At 35.7% G+C, this 15836-nt stretch overlaps 1 long non-coding RNA gene across 1 annotated transcript; it reads right to left on the bottom strand.

Moving 5' to 3' along the window:
• Positions 1–14099: 14099 nt before the first annotated feature.
• On the bottom strand, positions 14100–15433 carry LOC114017008 (uncharacterized). Its single transcript, XR_003561809.2, has 3 exons — positions 15225–15433; positions 14714–14773; positions 14100–14294 (listed from the first exon to the last, which is right to left on the bottom strand). It is a non-coding gene; the product is annotated as an uncharacterized LOC114017008 (long non-coding RNA).
• Between the last annotated feature and the right edge of the window lie 403 nt (positions 15434–15836).

A 15836-nucleotide genomic window follows, 5' to 3' on the forward strand; every position in this document is an offset into this window, starting at 1 on the left:
TTTTCTATCTCGAAAAAAGTTTGAAAAATATTGACAGAGCAAAGTATTCTGTCAGCCAGGACGGGCTTGAAGGGTCTGAGCATTTGTGTATGCAACCTTGCCTACTCTTTAAAGCTGTGATTATGGCCAGTCCCTGTAGAAGTTCTGTGTACTTTCAACATAGTTACTAGTTCAGTGGGACTTATTCAACATACAAACGGTTTTTAAGAAAAATGGTGATCCCCTTCTTTATTGTTCAGTACAAATGAGCCCTTAAAATCTAGTGTAGGATATTATTGTAATGATACACCTGTGCATTTAGATGTGTGATTTCTGCCTGCTACAAAACGTACCTCAATAACAGTACTTTATTATTATGGTATTTATGCTACATGTTTTGACTTCTGAAAAGCTTTTGGGAAAAAAAAATACTACTAAAAGCAACAGCACAGTGTGGTCAAATAACAAAATAATCTAATAGTAATATAAAAATCCAACAGACTGTCAGTGAAGCAATAATTCCATCAGAAAACAAATTATTGTACTTTGCTTGAGAGGAAGCCGAATGTATTTTGCATATATATAAAGCAGTAAAAGTTTTGGGTAGGGACCTTTTTTTTTTTTTTTTTTTTGTCTTCTTTAAATCATAGGATAGAATCTTAGAAGTGAGTGGATGCATGATTAAATTCATGCAATTGAGGAGACTGGTCCTTGCATTAGAATGGAGCAATCTTAGAATTTTCTTTGCATGTGAAATGACAGATATCATACTGGAGAACTCCGTCCACATTTAGCATGGATTCAGAGGTGACATACCACTTGCAATGATTAAATCTGATACACATTCTTTTACAAACGTATATGCTTTTCACAAGGCAAAAAGATTTGCAAATAATGAATATCTAGTCTTTTATTATTACTGCATCACCAGTCCCATCTTGCTGATGATTTCCTATTGAGAGCGTGCCTGCTAGCATCACTGTCCTGAGTTTCTGCCCTTAGTGCTGCTTTTTCACATTACAGCAGTTTTTGGTAGCATAGTGCATTTCCATATGTACGTTTGGCTTGTGAAGTCTACAATTGGATGATACATTTGTTAAGTATACTCTATCACTGTGAGACATTTAACAGAAAAAGAAATATCTGTATTATCCTGTGCAAAGGAAAAATATGTTTCCACTCACTGTAAAAATCCACTTTTAATCTGTTCTCATTTTATTATTATTTATGGCTCTGTATGCTTTCTCTCCTGATGCAGAAAATCCCACAGATATGTGCTTGCCTTTTTTTTGTATAAAGTCTGCAGGGCCAGTTACATCCTTAAAGTTAAGTTTGTTTCTACTTATGGATTAAAAGCATTTGTGTGGGTTCACTTAATGCACCACTCATCTTTGAAGGCTCCAGTGAAGTAAATGCCATTATTACTCTAACTTATACAGTGGCATTTCCCAGAGTAGCAGCTATTAAGAACTGAATTTACTTGACAGCAGACTGATTGCCCCCCAAACTAAAATCTTGGTGCTGCACAGTATTCAATATATAAGCTTCAATGAAACTATTGACATAATTAAAACAGAGGGTAGTGCCCTGCTGGATAGGGGACCGGACTAACAAGTCTATGCTAGTGTTTACTGTTGACAGCTAACATACAGAAGTGTAGGTCTTCAAGTGTCTGCCAAGGAAATTGACCCAGATGGCTCGACATTTGACTTTGGCTTAATTATCTTCTTGTTACAATTTAACAAGGAAGAAAACATATTTGTGAGCATGTAATATATGAGGTTTTCAAGAAAAGGTATTCTTGTCCTGTCCTTCTATGTCTTCCAGCCAACAATACATACAAAAGGTTACTTTCTACTTAATTGCATGCAAATGGCATTCTAACAATGCAAAACTACGTGTCAGTGAAGGCTAGGTACAAGCTGTTCCCAGAGCCATGTGAAAAACAGCATGAAATGGATAATGTGTCACTCTGGAGAAATTATATAACTTTATAAAAAATAATTTTATTTGAATACTACTTAAGACTTTCTTTTTTTTTTTTTTTAATCTATTGTCTGATCAAATGTTAACAGTTAGTTTTATGGCTACTGTTTCTCTTTTCACTGCACTTTTAAGAGCTACAATTTTTTAAATTGGATTTCCTGTTACTGTAACAGACAAACAGAAAATCTGTAGATATTTCTCTATTCTGTACTGATGGAATACCAATCTCTAGAGGGAAATTTCTACAAAAAAAATATATATAGTGGAGATTTTAATAAATGTAGCATTTTCACCTTTCATAGGATTTCATTTCTCTCTCCCATAAAAAAGCAGATATAAATGATTTTTTTTTTTGAGGTTTTTGCTTTGAGAAAAAATATTAGGCTAAATTTTGTCCTCATCAGAGATGATTCAGATCATGCTTAGCTATGCCAAAGATGTAAGCAGGCCTAGTAATGATGTAACAGCTGTAGGTGTTTTCAGTAATTAAACAACTACCAACGATTATAATAACACCAACTCTTTGCACCTACAGCTATCAGTTCTGATGCTCTTCCTGGTCCTTTTGTCTTCTGTGAATTGAAGTGGCACAGACTGCACTAAATTTTCCTCAGTAAAAGGGAAAACATTGATATTTTGTAGCTTAAACCAGCCATTGAGTGAACGTAATGCATCCTTGACAGCCAAAGAAAGGCTGTGCTACAATGAATGGATAACAATCAGAATCTGAATGATTATTTGATGTTATATTTCCTTATTGCTATGTTTATAGGGGAGATCTAGTACATAAAAAATGCAAATTTGACAGATGCCAAGCCTCTTACTGACACTAGCACACTCGGCGCTTTGTAATGGTCAGGATGCACACAATCCAAACTGGGGGGTTTTGGAGATTAACTCACAGCATGCTGCATGATTTCTGGAACACAAGTATATCATGACTTGAACCCTGCTTACAAATTCTGAGCATTATTATAAGGCTTCTGCAATGTCCTGTCAGTGGCTGGTATATGAGGTTTTAACATGTTTCCTCTATGCAAGGAAGTGTCTAAGTCTTCACTGGTCAGTTTTTTTTGGGAAAGGAGTAATCAGTGATACTGGATCCTCACATACTCTTACTGAACGCTAGTCCTGGAACAAAAACAATGACCAAGACCTTACAAAGTAATGGTAAGGTTATTCCAGTCACCTGTCCCTCAGGGGCAAACCTGCCTCTGTTTGCTGACCAAAATGAAGAGAAAACTCCCCTACTTGCTGTCTTGTCTATTCAGAACAATAGAGTGGAGCCAAAAATCAGTCTCCATTGAGTATTCACATCCTCAGGATGTGTCTATGATCTTATGCTATAGGAAATATGGCAGAGTCTGGGTAATGAGGTGATCCAGTGACTATCAGGCCAAATGCTATTATAACATTTCTGAGAGAGGAGCTGTTGCATCATCATCACTTCTTTCACTATGATTCTTTCAGATGTTTGGTGGATAGTTGCTTAGAAAACAGGATCAGGTGGGTGCTGAGAATTGGATTTAGAAGGAGGTGAAGATGTTCAATGGCTTCCAACTCAGACCATTAAAATTAATGTGCACACTGGCAACGGTCAATATCAAGAGTTTACATGAGATTGTCACATCACAGTGTCTGAGATCCTGCAGTTAAATCCTCCATGTAAGACTATATGTATGTAACATAAGATCACAGGGACCTCACAAGCAGTTTTAGTTTGTGGAGGCAGTTTAAAACTGGAAAATTTGCTACTGAACCTGCTATTCAGTGTGCACTCCAATGGAAAATGGAGGTGTTTTACCTTATTCTGCCAGTCTAAGAAGTTTGGCAATTCAGGAGGGAATTTAAGACCTCTTCAAACCTCCCTGTCTTGTGGCAAGACCACCTGTCATAAGAACAGGATGGTTCAAGAGGTATAGTAACACTTAGCTGCCTGTCAGCTGCCACATGATGGCAACAAACTGCAATTATGTTTTTAGTAACTATTATGTAAGACAGATGGATATCAGTGACAATCTGAAATCTTTATACCTCCTTCAATACATTAGGGAGAACCATAGAACATTTATGTGTTAACATTTTGGAACACGTCACAGAAAGAATTGATTTATCATGCACCTGTGAACACCAGACGACATGATTCAGTTTCTTCAGAAATGAGACATTCCAGGAACCTGAGAAGCTTTGCACTGTGAGGCTCACACATAGTATGTGGCTTTGTATGACAGACAGGAAATAGTTTTTATTGAACACCTTAAGTTAGCTGTTTGTTTATGCATGTATCTATCAATGTATTTGATAAATATGCAGTATTAGAAACGAGAAATAAACTTCATGAAAGAATCTAAATAGCAAGAGAACAAAATACATTAAAATATGAAGATTAAACAAGCTACTGAATTATTTACCTCTACATATGTTCCTTCTCTAGTTATCTTCCTTCAAAAAATTGTGATCTGTAGTGTCTCATCTTTAGAGATTGGTATTTTTATGAAGCATTATTGAACAGTTTTGTAAACAGCATAAATAAATTATGCAGTAGTGGAGGCACAATATAGACTGACATCTCAGTATTCCTCAAACCACTTTCCAGCTATCACCAGACAATGAAAACTATGTGTTTCTGAGATGGAACGTTCATTGCCGTGACAAACAACAGATGTAGTGCCATTTCAGTGCATTGAAACTTTAGCAGTTTGATAGTATAGAAGATGAACGCATGAACAGTTGAGGTTGGGAAAAAAGCACACTAAATATAAGCATTCATTGGAATCCTGTCAACAATGTTCTATTTTAAAACTTCAAATGTTGCAACTTTTAATTATATCAACTACTTCAATCAAGTACATCGTTGCACAATGTGTCCTTATATGTTCTACTTCTATATTTTTACAAAACAGAATGAGCCTGCATTGCAATATATGGCCTTCTGTAATATATGCAATAATGGCCTCCAGCGTATGTTGTGTTACAGAGGCAAGTATCAAATATTCAAAAGAGATTTTTTTTTTTTAATACTTTTTAGCTAAACTCCACCAAGTGGTGTGTTCTGGGCAGGACATTGAAGCATGTGTAGCTGATACATTTCTTTGCCTTTTATACCTCTGTGGTGTGAGTTGATCTTGGCTGGCTGCCAGATGCCCACCCAGTTGCTGTCACTCCCCCTCCTCAACAGGACAGGGGAGAAAACTAGACAAAAAATCTCATGGGTAGAGATAAAGGCAGGGACATCACTTGCCAATTACTGTCACTGGCAAAACAGACTTGACTTGGGAAAGATTAGTTTACTTTATTGCCAATTAAAAATAGACTTAGATAGTGAGAAACAAAGACAAAACCTAAAATGGTTTCCTCCCACCCTTCCTTATTCCTAGGATGAACTTCTTCCTTTCATTCCTTACTCGTCTGCCTCCCCTCACTCTGAGCAGCACAAGGGGATGTGGAATGAGGGGTTGTGGTCAGCCCATGACAGTTTCTCTCTGCTGCTCCTTCATCCTCCTCACATCTTTTCCCTGCTCCAGTGTGGGCTCTTCTCATGGTCCACAGTTCCTTCAGAGAATATGCAGCTGCTCTGGCCTATGGTCCTCCAACGGCTGCAGTATGGATATCTGCTTTGGTGTGGTCCTCTCCATTCTCCATGGGCTGCAGGGAAATACCTGCTGTACCATGCTCTCCCTAGGGGCTGCAGGGGAATCTGCTCCCACGTGTGGAGCACCTCCTCTCCCTCCTCCCTCCTCCCTTTCTTGCCTTTGTGCTCATAGGGCTGTTTCACACTTTTTTTTCCTCACCGCTGGGCAACATCTTAGGTGCCAACAATAAGAGGTGCCAACACCCATACACAATATGACCCCTTAAAGATGAAGGACTGATCAGAACATCTTGCTTTTCCTCACTTGCATGAAATGAGTATTTGCAGGGCCCTGTTGACACAGAAAATCTGTAGAAGAAAAAGTTTTAACTACAGAAGACTGGAAAAGTTCCTTTGTTACACTAGACTAGCTGGTGATATACTGCTACTGGGATAGCTGGATCCCAGATGAATGTATGTGACTGGTACCTGTGGCAAAATAGATAGTATAAAACAGAGAAGCACCAAAGAAGGAAATGAAAGCCAAGCGAAGCCTGGGTTTTCAACAGAAAAGTGTTTAAAGTTTTTGTGAATGCATCAAATATTGGAAAGGGTGGTTTATGGATTAGTGTTTATCAGCTGACAGGAACAATGATTTTCAGTTAAACTGAGGATACATGTCTGTAAGACCATGAGGGTCGGGGGGGGGGGGGGGGGGGGGGGCGGGAAGATTTTTAAAATTAGATTAATAATTTTGCAGTACAGGTTAAATTTCCTTGTTTAGAGAAAAGTAAGATGAAAAAGCCTGATAATGCCTATTGATGCTGCTGTATTTCTCTAGAGGTTTCTTAAAGACTACTTTGTACATAAAATTGGTAGCATGTAGCTACTGACAACTCACATATCTTGTCTGTCTTCTACATACTTTTAGTTCCAAACTTTTGTCTGTGCCCTGCCATTTTGTATCACTGGTACTGACATTCCATTGATAAAAAGAAGTATTTAATAAAAGCAGATAAACAGTTAATTAACAATAACAAAAGTCAGACACAAGCCTATAGTTATTACCTAAATTATTAGTATCTTCCTCACATCTGCCTTTTTTCTGCCTATAAAGGGATCACAGACTGTATCACTGAATGTAATTCTTGAGGTCCCATCTCTGTGTTCTCATATCATACAGGAATATTCCATATTGCTTTAGTCATTACATTTTTCTTGGCTTCACTGGGAATTCTCATGGAGGACAAAGTCAGATATGAGAGAGAAATACCTTACTCAGCTAGCAGTTGGAGCCAGGACCCATTTTCTTACGTTACTGTTTTTCTCTTATAAATTCAACCAGGTTTTTTGGATCAGTTGTGTCAGACTTATGAATTATATAAAGTTACATAGATGTCAGTCAAAATCCAGATGTGCATAGGAGAGCAGCTTTAGCCTTGAATGCTGAGGTTATATTTCAATTAGGTAAAGGAAAAATTCAAGTAAGTTTGTAAGAAACAAAATATAGGTTAAACACCAAAATAATTTCAGTGAATCTCTTTTTTTTTTAAACCTCATAACAGTAGTGACATAGCCAAAGCAATTGCCTTGGGTTTTTTTAGTTGGGTTTTTGGTTGGTTGGTTGGTTTTTCCCCCCAAATCAGTTTGAAAAGAAAAAAATGTAAATGTTCTTGCTGCCCTCCCCCTGCCTGCTCTGCCTGCCCATCCCCCCCCCAACACCCCCCCCCCCCCCCAGGTGAATTAAGTAACTAGATAACTAACTACCTAAACTTGAGGAGATTGAAGTCTTCAAAATTTTCACTAGATAAGTAATATAATTTTTAACAAATTTATTCAGTAACTCTGATCAAATGTTCTAATCAACTGAAAAAGCATCAATAGTCTTGTTCTTGTTTTGTCTTTCTAAGTATTTATTTTCTACCCTGAAATTATCATCTGGAGGAAACTGCTATTCACCTCAATGTTGTCCTGTTGTCACCTTCTCTCATACTATCTGATCACTTTCTTATCACAATTTTCATATAATGAAGACTGGATCTCAGGTGCTATGGAGGCATCTGAAGATGTGTGTCTGCTAATCAGACTTTGAGTTTTTAATGTTAGTACAACTGGAAATGTGAAGTTCTAAAGATGGTTTTGATTCATATATGTGCTTTAAGAGCCCTGGTTTGCATGTGGGAGATTTCTGTATTTTTCATGTTTGTATTTTAATTCTGTTGTATTTTTAGTTTCTTGATGGAATGCATAGGCCATACAGAAAGTAATTTTTTTCTTTATGAATATATTAAAGCACATGGAGGTAATTGGTTCCAATAAACACACAAAAAGCACATATTATTTGCAAAATGACAACACACATGAAGAATATTTTTAATTGTTTGTCAACACCTGAGGCTGAATTTGGATCAAGATAACAAGTAAATGTAAAATGTAGTAGTTTTGTGATGACTTCATGAATGAATACTCTTATTCTGGATAAAGATTCATTCATGCCTCATTTATTTATTTAGAATAAATTATTTTAAAAATTTATTTATCCACCTAAATGTATGGTAGGCAGGTTCTAAACAAAATCATTAAATTACTGTGAAAAAGTGAGTAACCTGATGACCAACAATATCAACATATCAGTAAAGGATTAATTGAATACTGCTATTAGTCTGAACAAAACAAAGTGAAACCAAGGGCAAAACTACTTTGACAAAACAAACGCTCACATGGTCAAAACACATCTTTTTGACTACTTGTCTTGAACTCGCTAGACAAGTAATCTAGGTTAAAAAAGATATTAGATCTTATTCCAAAGTGATTAAAAGTACCTGTTACCCTCTTAACTGTGGCATTTTTTCCCCCCTAGGCTATTTTCTCACAGAATAGAAATTCTTAAACCTGATTTTAGGTCTATAATCTTTTACCATTAAAAACAAACAAACAAAACTAAACCAGAAATTCTATACTCATGAAAGTTTTCCTTGACTACAGTAGCTAACTAGTTTTGATGCTTGCATACATCATGTAGCTGGAATCTAGGGTCAGAAAAACCTCACAGTAGTATTAGAAACATCAAAAAAGGAATAGAAATCCCAATGCTATCCATGTATTCAAAAGTGGCACTTATGCTTTACATTTCCAAGTGCTGATTATTTATCTCATGACTATTCTTGCCTGAGTTAGAAATAGAAACATTCATGAGTGCTTTCAGCCCAAATTTGTCATATAATGTCAGTAGATCGTGCTTATCAGTGGTAACAGGCACAAGATCATTTAAGCTTCCCAGTAATTTAAAGTTTTTTTGTCTCTAATTTGCCTTGCATTGCCAATTCTAGAAATCCATCTGCCATATTGACTTTCCAAGATTTTTTCCCCAGTGGTCAGACTCAATTGGATTATTAGTTGCTATTATAATTTTATTCACTAGTCTGTTGATAAATGCTAACTTCTTCCTACTGGGTTTGATATTAATAAGCTGTTAAATTTGATATTGATGATTATTTGGGCAGTTATTTTTTGATGTGTGACTCTATGGATTTTACCAATCTATTTGCCAAAAAGGGCTACTAAAAGTTAGAGAGTCATGAAGTAACCAGAATAAACATCCTCATTCACAAAAGTCAGATTTTACTGACTTGTCACTTCTGAAAGTCGTCACGTATTCTGCAGCTCCATTCTTAGAGACTCAATTTTAAAATACCAAATACCTTTTCCAAGTCATCAAAAGTTGGAACTAACTGTTCATGTCAATGTAACAGTGACAGTAAAGGCATTATTAAATTTAAAGGTGCCTTGAAGAAAAGAACTGCAGAAGCTTACCTTAAGGTTAAGAACTCATCTTAATCCTTCAAGTACTCCAGCTGTGTAATGCTGACATGTATTTTTGTTTCTTGTTTGGTAATTTTTTTTAATTTCTTCTTGACATGAAATTCAGGAAAGTCCTTTTGGTGCATGAGTTGCATAGCTATATGTAAGAACAAAACATTATGGAGTCAAAATATATCCCAGAAATGAGAAAGAGAAAACTTTCCATTCACAGACTTCATTTTTAATTATTAACCTTTTCAAATATGGGTGTATCTGACTCAACGTGTTAGGTGAGCAATCACTTCTCCTTACTGTGCTTTGGTTTACACTGCTGTGCATATCTAGGATGGAATTTAACCAGAAGATGAGTATTTAGTCTGTAAATTCAGATCACAGCTAGTACAAAATACATGTCTCTCACCCTTAAAGTCTGAATGGTACGGATGTTAGGTCCTCAGCACTCATCCATACTTATTGGACCATATTATGTAGATGTAGGCTGGAATAATTTTCAGGCTGCTTCAAACTGTGTGTAGTTATGCAGCCACAGATGTCTGGCAAGCACTACAAGAAGAGGTAACCAAAGCAACCAATAATAAACCAAACCGACAGCAGTGAAGTAAGCCAATATATCATTATCACTGACAGTTTTTTTCTCACCAGGGTGCATCTCAAAAGCAACTACCATCCCAACAGAGGGAGGAAACTGCTTTACTATTTTACCCACAGTTGTTTCTAAGGCAGGCTGACATGAATCTAAAATGTAAGTCTTTTCAGAATTCAAATATTTTCTGTTTTAAGAGAAACAGCCTTTTGAAAAGGCTAAATGGAAGTGGGTGTGAGATTTGAAATGATCTTTTAGTAATTACAAGTTTGCGTAACATCAGTGAAATCATGAAGTCAAAACTATTTTAAATTACCTGTTTCTAGAAGTACAAGCAGCGCTCCTGTCTGATAAACTCTTGTAAGAACTTGTCAAGAAATATTTTCAGTGATATTTAAGGACTGCAGCAGTAGATGAATTCCTGAAAGAGCATTTGGGAACGATTTTGTCTGGTCTGAGGCCAGTTTCTTGACTTTGGCTGACTAACCACAGCCAGGTTAGACAGCCCTGTTTGAGTTGCAGATAGTAGGTGGAATAGGCAGAAGATGAGGGAATAGATGCTTCTTAAAGAGCAATATTCCTAAGGTAAGATGTAATACCTTGATTTTATCACTTTCCTTGCTAGGTGAAAATTAGGGGAGTTATGACAACTGGATAAATTCTAAGCCTTCAGCAGCGAAGAAGAGTGCACCATCTTCTAAAACGTCCTTTGGTAGCCACAGATCAAGTATGGCAGACTTCAATTAAAAAAAAAAAAAAATCTCTGCTCTTTCAAGAGGTTTCCAGGTCACTCATTTTATTTAGTCTGTATCTAGTTGGAGGACAAATATTGTGTGAGTCTTAAGCAGAAATGATTGTGGGAAATGCAAATTACACGCTCAATGTTTTCTTTTTATTTTAAAGGTAATTTTTCAAAAGCAAATTTGCATGAAGTCCTATACATTCTCCTTAAAAAGCTGAATTGGAAGATATGTACAAAACTGGTAAGAAGTGTTGATTTGAAAACTCTTATGTTGAAATCTTATGGGAAAAAGATGTCAGAGCATATCAGCACTAGACTTCATTAACAGAATGCAGTAGCACTTCTCAGTACTCAGCAGAGAGCTTCAGTCCTTTCTACAAAAGTAGATTAATTTATTGCAATGGATAACTCAGAAAAAAGGTTCTACACTGGATCAGACTAGCATACAGTCCAACCCCACATTTAACACTAATACTACCAGAACTGTAGAGAAAGACAATAAGAGGTCTATTAATTAAATTACTATGTAAGCCCTTGACAGTTCTAATTAATGTAAAAAACCAGCATTTTGCTTATTCCATTCCAAATTTCAAGCTCAGTTTAACAGCTTTTACTAATCTAGGCGAACACCCTGATAGCCATATATATCAGTTTGAATACTGTCATGAAATTTATTGTTGCTAATAAATATTTTTAACATTAAAGGTTTTGTAAAATATGAACATTACTTTTCCCATATACTATTTACGTAGTCTAGCCTAAAGTGTTTAAAGGCCTGTTAAGGAAATAAGCTAAAAATATAGGTAGCAGGTAGAAGTTTTTACTTGACAACAAATTTCTTTATGTAAGCAGTATCACCCACTCAGGACATATAGGATAACACCTGCCAAATAAGAGCACAGCTGAAGAAATATGGGTATCATAAAACCTGAAAATAGAAGAAAAATTGATACATGTGAAGTCCACAGCAAATCAGTTTATTTTAGCTAACTGATGTCATTTTGTGTAATTAATGTACATATCAGTTATGAAGTATATAAAATTTCATTACTAGGGGAGATAGAAAAATCAAGTATGTAAATTTATTTACATGTGTGTTTAAAATTTCAGCAAAATGTTGAATTAATCTTTCATCTTTCGAGCAATGTGATACCAAAATATGCACTATCTGAATGACTAAGAGATGTAAAGTGGTGGGTCATATACGCGTATCAGAACATTTCTAGTTGTGAAAGTGCAGAAACCTACTCCTGTATTTAAAATTACAGTTGGATAGTCCCAAAGAAAAGAAAAAAATGATACAGACTATCTTTCAATTTTTTTTTTTATAGAAGAGAATTTTTGGAAGCCAGAACTGAGGCAAGGATTTTTCTCTAGCACCACCACAGCCATTGATCTCCTGGCCACACCTTTGAACTAGACTTTTCCAGTGGAGCAGCAACATGGAAAATGATCATGACCACAGTCACAAATCGGAGCTTTAGTGAGCAAGGGTGCTACCCAATAATTTTGCACATCTTCAGATTTGTATGAACTCCACAACCCTTCTCTTGTAACACCACTCTTTTATTGCCATCATTCTTGAAACTAAAGAATCCCTACACTCTGTCATAGTCATTACCCACCTTTGCATTCAAGCTGATGGCTTGTGTCTGCCATCTACTTCTGTTTGTTGACTGGAAGACTTAATTTCTCAGATTATTTAAGCATATGATATAAGTGAATTCAGGTCAATACTATTACTTCTGTGCTGCTGTTATGCATGACTGTATGAATGTTACACTGCAGAACCTGAACCAGAGAGACCAGTGAGCCCAGCCATCTTCCAAACTCCATAAGCAGGTCTAGGATTCCCTGCTGGAATGTTCCTAATACAAAGTAGTCTTTGAAGAATTACTCACTTGTAACTTGTTAGGATTAACAGGAAGTACCCAGAGCAATTTTGCATCAAGAATACCTAGGTTTTTTTCCAGAGTACTTTTTTTTACCTTTTTTTTTTTTTTTTTTACACTTGAGAGTCAGTGCATCTGGCAACTCATTTAGGTAAAGGACAATTATTAATCACTTTCCTTTATTTCAGTTATGATGTATGAAGTCTTTCACACTTGTGAGATTTCAAAAGTATTTAAAAAGCTTATATCTCCCTCCTGCTAATTTAAAGTCTATTACAAATAGCTTTCTTGTGGAAACAGCCACCTGTGTTCATTTAGCAGCTCATGGTCACTCCAAAATTCATTACTCTGCTGTTGAATTTTTGTTTGCTTTCTTCTGGAAAAAGCCACCATTAGATGCTTTTCAATTACTGTGCCCTTCAACTCAATAAGGTTGGTTTGTTATGAATCTCTCCTTTTTGAAGTTAATCATGTGCTTAATAGGAGAACATCATCCATTTCTCATTGTGTTGAAACTGAGAGAAGTCAAGAAATAAATGATAAATTCAGAGCTCAAAAGTGCTCTACTTACTGGAATATAAAAAAGATGTGAGGGTGGAGAGTTTCATAATCACTCAACTTATGATCCTTTACCCTCTTTCTAATTTATCTATGTTCTCCTGTCCTTCAAGTTTAAAGTCTTGGACTCTGGAGCCAATATTACTTTTTCCCACAGCTAGAGCGATGTGAAAATTTCATCTATGTTGTTTACATTTCTCTGCATTATAGGAGCAAATGACATAGGAATTCAGAATTCCAGGTAAAAGCTCTGGTATTTACCACAGTGAAAGACTTGTATAGTGAGTACTTTCATAAAATATATGTCATAGTTTGTGCAGTGGCAGAATCTCATGTAATTTATTGTTGCCCTTTCCTTGTCAAATTCTCTGGGTTTTTTATGGGAGTTTAAAGATTTATTTTTTTTTTAAAGGCATATGGAAAGCAGCCCAGATATACTCTGACCTAGAACAATGCATGAGAAAAATATGTAAAGGTACTGAGTATAAGCAATCAGATCACACTTACTGAATTTCTCAGAAGTCTGGAAAATAAAAATAAGGCTATCTAGGATACATTTTTTGTTTGCATTATTTTCACAGGGAAGATAATTATGAATAGATGTGGCAATGGTAGTAGAGTACTGAAGGACAGAAGCCTTTGTTTCCCTGTTCTTTCAGAAGCAATCATCTGCCACATCTTAGGCAAATATTTCTTTTTTTCCACCTTAGGAAACAGGATGGAAAATAGGTTTTATAAAACATGATGTGTTCTTCAATTGGATAAGTAAAAAACAGGATTCTTGTCTTTCAATATTGGGATTCCATACTTTATTAAAGCACTTGAAAAATTTATGTTTTTTAGACTCTTACAGATTTCATCATGAATCAGTTATCTAACCAGGATTTCTAAGATTAGACCTTAAGATATAATTTCCTTAAAGAAACAAAACAATTTTGTCATGTTTATAACAAAAAAAGTAGACTATACTTAATATAATTGTTTGATTTTATTTGAGTAACTTTAACATTTTCTGCCCCTAGAAAAACTCCTTAGTGTCAAAGCTCTCTAGTGTGGTATCTGGGTTTGTTCTGCAGTCTGGGAAATGCAAACTGCATCTTCTTAACATATCATCTTGCTCTGCTTTGGTCCTGTTCCACAGTTCTTCTGTTTTAAGTAAATCTTGAAAAAGAAACAATTAAAATTTTAAAGTATTTTCCCCATGATATTCTGCATAAAAGATGAAGAAAATAAAGGTGATGGAGACTAAAAAATGTTTTTAATACGTTAAAAATGGAAATCTTTCATTTACTTTGAATCCACAGAGCAAACTTTTTGTGATTATACAATACTGTTTCTATAGTCCCAGTAAAGCTAATCAGACTGTGATTATATTTGGTTATTTATTTCTAGAAATATTTTCTTACGCTAATTCATGTGATTTCCTGAACTGGTTTGTTTACTCCATAATTAAAATGTGCAAAAAAATCATAAATAAATAGGTATATTGTCCAATTAAATGCATCCTGAAGATAGTGTAGGAGTTCCGTAGAAATAGTAAGGAATGGTTAACACTGGCTGGTTTTTTGGGATAACTTTACCTGTCAGCAGATCCAGTCTAGGCTGAATACCAGTTGTGACCAATTTTCAAGGAAATGGATCTGAAGGATAAAATGTTGTCATAGCGTAGTAAAGTTAGTAATGTGATTCTGGCCTGTTTCCCCATCAAAGTGAAGATAACAAGATACAGAATTTATGATGTCTAAATATTTCATTCCTACTCATACAGGGATGAATATCATGTCCTTCTCAGGTGGTCAGAATATGGATTGACTTTTTCCTTAGGCACCAAAGAGTTTTAAGGAGAAACATTAACCTGGATAACCTTTTATACCCACCTTCTGGGGAAAGAGAAGGAAATTTATGCTAGAAGAAATATGTCAGTGCAGAGTCATATAATGCAAATTTTCCTCTACATGAAGTCCCTTAGAAACTAATATAAGCTAAGACAAACTCCAGCTATTTCATCTTTTACCTTGCCTAGAAGGAATATTTGAGTTTTCTTCAGACAAAGCTAAAAATTCAGATCATGACTGACATAAAATTAGTTACCTGATGCTCCTGAGTTTCCCAGAGATGAGATTATTCACATTAATTTCCAAGCAGTTGTGCATCCAGCTGTCAAAAGGGCAAGGGAAGGTGCTCTGCCTCAAATCACTGTCCTCAGTCAAATGCCTAACAGAACAGAAAACACGTATCAGGTATACAAATGCAGTCAAGTATAGGCAATTTTGTAGCTGGTGAATGAGGTGGGCAGGGGACTGGGTGTTTGCTCAGGAAAGAAATTCTGCTAGTTTAATCATTCTTTTTCTCCTATTTTGAAGTCATGTCTCTGCTATTCATGCTACAGTTGGGCATTTAATTACTCCAGTTAATGATTTTAAGTCTAGGTCAAACCCATGGTATACAATTAAATCAATATTCATTGTGCTTCTTGCAACCTAACACTCAACAGAATTTGAAAAATATGTCTCTTTAACAATATATATTTAATAACATGGTCCACTAACCATAATAAAGTTCAGCTTAAATGTTCCATACCTCCTTTTGTGGCCGATATTAAATTATTACAGCTTCAACTGTAAGTAAAATGCTGAAGCATTAACCACATATATACTATGTGTTATTTTAAAAAAGTTATTGTCTTAGCTGCTAAACATACTA

The sequence above is a fragment of the Falco cherrug genome, chromosome 2 (assembly GCF_023634085.1).
Source record: "Falco cherrug isolate bFalChe1 chromosome 2, bFalChe1.pri, whole genome shotgun sequence".
Classification (NCBI taxonomy): Eukaryota; Metazoa; Chordata; class Aves; order Falconiformes; family Falconidae; genus Falco; species Falco cherrug.